This window comes from Sapajus apella, unplaced genomic scaffold (assembly GCF_009761245.1).
Source record: "Sapajus apella isolate SASKATOON/1434 unplaced genomic scaffold, GSC_monkey_1.0 scaffold8755, whole genome shotgun sequence".
NCBI classification, from domain to species: domain Eukaryota; kingdom Metazoa; phylum Chordata; class Mammalia; order Primates; family Cebidae; genus Sapajus; species Sapajus apella.
The window spans coordinates 1-2,709 of record NW_022445676.1 but is presented as its reverse complement, the minus strand read 5'-3'; the positions used below and the strand labels follow the sequence as shown (position 1 = coordinate 2,709).

Sequence of the window (2,709 nt, the reverse complement as noted above, 5' to 3'; positions counted from 1 at the left end):
GGGCAGCCAAGGCATCCCGCCGCTGGGACCCGGACCCCCTCAGTGGGCACCCCTCAGGCCGCTCCATGGAGACCCTGTGCCCCGCGTCCCGCCTGGCAGTGCCGGCGTCCTCCCGAGGGTCGTCCTGCTCCCCCAAGCCCCGGAATTTCAGGGAACCCAGGAATTCTCTCCTCTGTGTGCCCTCGCCTTCTGCGCCCTTGCCAAGCCCTGGGCGTCCTCTCTGGGACCGGGGCCTGGGGAACTGGCAGCGCGGCCCGCGGTGCTGCTGGGCCCTCACGCTCCCCTGTGCCCTCACGCCCCCCTGTACTCCCACGCACCCTTGTGCTCCGGCGGCTGGGCCCCAGATGGCCTGAAACACCTCGGGGCCCCGACTAGGCGGCCCGGCGATCTTAACACTGCGGCTGGCAATGATGCGGACGTCGCAGCGTGTCCCCGCCGCGAAGAGGAGGAAGAGGGCGGAGGCGGTTTCCCGCACTTCGGCGTCCGTTCCTGTGCCCCTCCCGGCAGCTGCCTGGCGCCCCCGCGCCCTCGGGAGTCTCTGACCGGCTTTGCCGCGGCCCCGCCTCGGCTCGCCCCGGGTCTTGAGCCTCAGCTTGGCCCAGCCGCCCACCCGCCTCGGGAGCCCAGTTCCCTGCCTCCGCAGCCACCTGCGGGCCTCTCCACCGAGCGTACGGGTCCTGGAGCGGCGCCGGGGCCGTTCCTGCCCTGCCAGCCCGCAGAAGTCCATGGAAACCCCCCGCCGGCTTCCCCCGAGGCTCCAGCCGCCGGCCCGTCGACGGCCAGCACGGCTGCACATGTCCACCAGGAACATTTCGATCGTCTGATCCGCCGGTGGAAACTTTCGTGCTATGCAAAGTGCCTCGCCTTGGACACTCCGAGTTTGCGCCCGGGGCCAGGGCGGCCGCCTGCGAAAGGGGCGGCCTGGGGAGCAGCCAAGAAATGCGGGGAATCGCCGCCCTGCACCAACGCTCCCTACCACGAGCATCTTCAGCCTCCTCGACTGCTTCCCCTGCCCCCCGGCCCTGGTGGTGGGGGAAGATGGAGACCTAAAGCCGGCAACCTCACTTCGCCTCCAGAGAGACTCTAAGACCCCGCCCGCCCACCCACTGTGGAGGTGGCATATGGGGGGTCCCACTGTCCCTGAGCCCCCTGGCCTCAAATTCTGGTGGATCAACGTGGATGAAAGCCGACCGTGGAACTTCTACCAAAGGGGAAAAGTTGGGACTGTGGCCAAACTGCTGACTTGAGGAGGGGGCCCCGTTTCTCACATTTGTCCCCTTCCTTTACATATTTGGAGCTGTGGGCAGAGGGACTTCAAATGACAGTGATCTTCATTCAAGCACCTAAGTGGTGGGGGTGACAGTACCTCCCCCGCATCCTTTGCCGAGGAACCCAGGGCTGGAGTCAGGAAAAGGCTTAAGCAAAAAAGGCTGATGACACAGATTCTAATCCCTGCCCGCTTCCATCTCAGACCATTGGGGACAGGGCCTGCACCCCAGTGGGAGCAAAAGAGGCCACCGCTCAAAGACACTACAAAAAGGGAGTGTCTCCTAACAAAAAGGGAGAGGAGACAGACCTCGGTGATGGACAAACCGGTTGTCACAGTGTCTGTGGGTGAGCCTGGGGTGCGGGGGCTGTGGTGGGGGTGGGGAGGTGATTGGCAGCTCCCTGGGGGCATCCCCCACTCCCACTGTCCAGGCCTTTAACCCTTTGCTCCCTTCAGGCCTTCTCTAAAGCTCCAAGCACCGCTGGAGCCTTTAATGGGTGAGGGAGCTTGGGTAAGAGGAAGATCACCTCCTTCCTGTCGCCTTTCTAGGGCCCCTCAAGTGCAGGTGGCCCCTAATTGATGAGATCTTCAGTCTCAGCCACGGACGTTTCCCTTTTGTCCAGTTTTGGAGATCCCTTTTTTTCCTTATTTGGTTACCAAGTATAAGATCTGGCCTGTGAGGGAGATTCCCCCCAACCTTGATTAATCAGCCCCCTCCCCCCAACTTACTCCCCTTAGGGTGGGTAGGACTGAAGGACCTCTTCTTCTGGAAAGTGCTTATTTCGCCTGGGGAAGGGGCTAGACACTGTCCCAGGGAAAGTAATAGAAGGTGGAAGAAATCAAAATCAGACCAAACAAGTTGCCTTTCGAGGGACTCCACCGATTTATGGATGAGAGGGGGTGGAGGTGGTGGGCAGGCCCGACTCCTTTGTTTGGATACCTAAACTCGGCCCCCTTAAAGAGTGGAAACAAAACAAGCTGCTCTTTGCAGAGGTGGTAAATGAGAGATCTCTGGGTCTAACTGCAAGAGTCCCCTGGGGTTTGAAGGGGCAAAGTTTGAGTCTAGATGGGACCTGGGCTGAGGTACCTTCAGCTTCCTCCGGGACACCCGAGCCTCAGGCCTTTTGGGAGTTGTCAGGTCTGATGGATCCGAAGGGGGCAGGGCCAGGGGATTAGGTTTGGGGTCAGAGGTTCTGTTTTCCAGGGGAGGGGTGAGTTAGGCCTGAATCATGCCCTCCAGCTAGGAGGATCTTGAGTCTGGGTTAGAAACGCTTTCTCCTCCGTCCAGGTGAGGTCAGGGGAGGTTAGGTATTAGGAAGATGGCAAGTTGAGGTGTGAAGGAAAGCTGGGGCTTTTGGACCTGCCAAACCACTGAGGGACCCAGTGCCCCTTCCTCCCCGCACTAGTGAATAGCATCCCCTCTTCCCCCGAAGGCGAGGTGA

The 2,709-nt window shown here is 61.2% G+C and overlaps 1 pseudogene; it reads left to right on the top strand.

The window, feature by feature from the left end:
* Positions 1-65: 65 nt before the first annotated feature.
* LOC116548252 lies at positions 66-1,247 on the top strand (annotated as a pseudogene).
* The last annotated feature ends 1,462 nt before the right edge of the window (positions 1,248-2,709 follow it).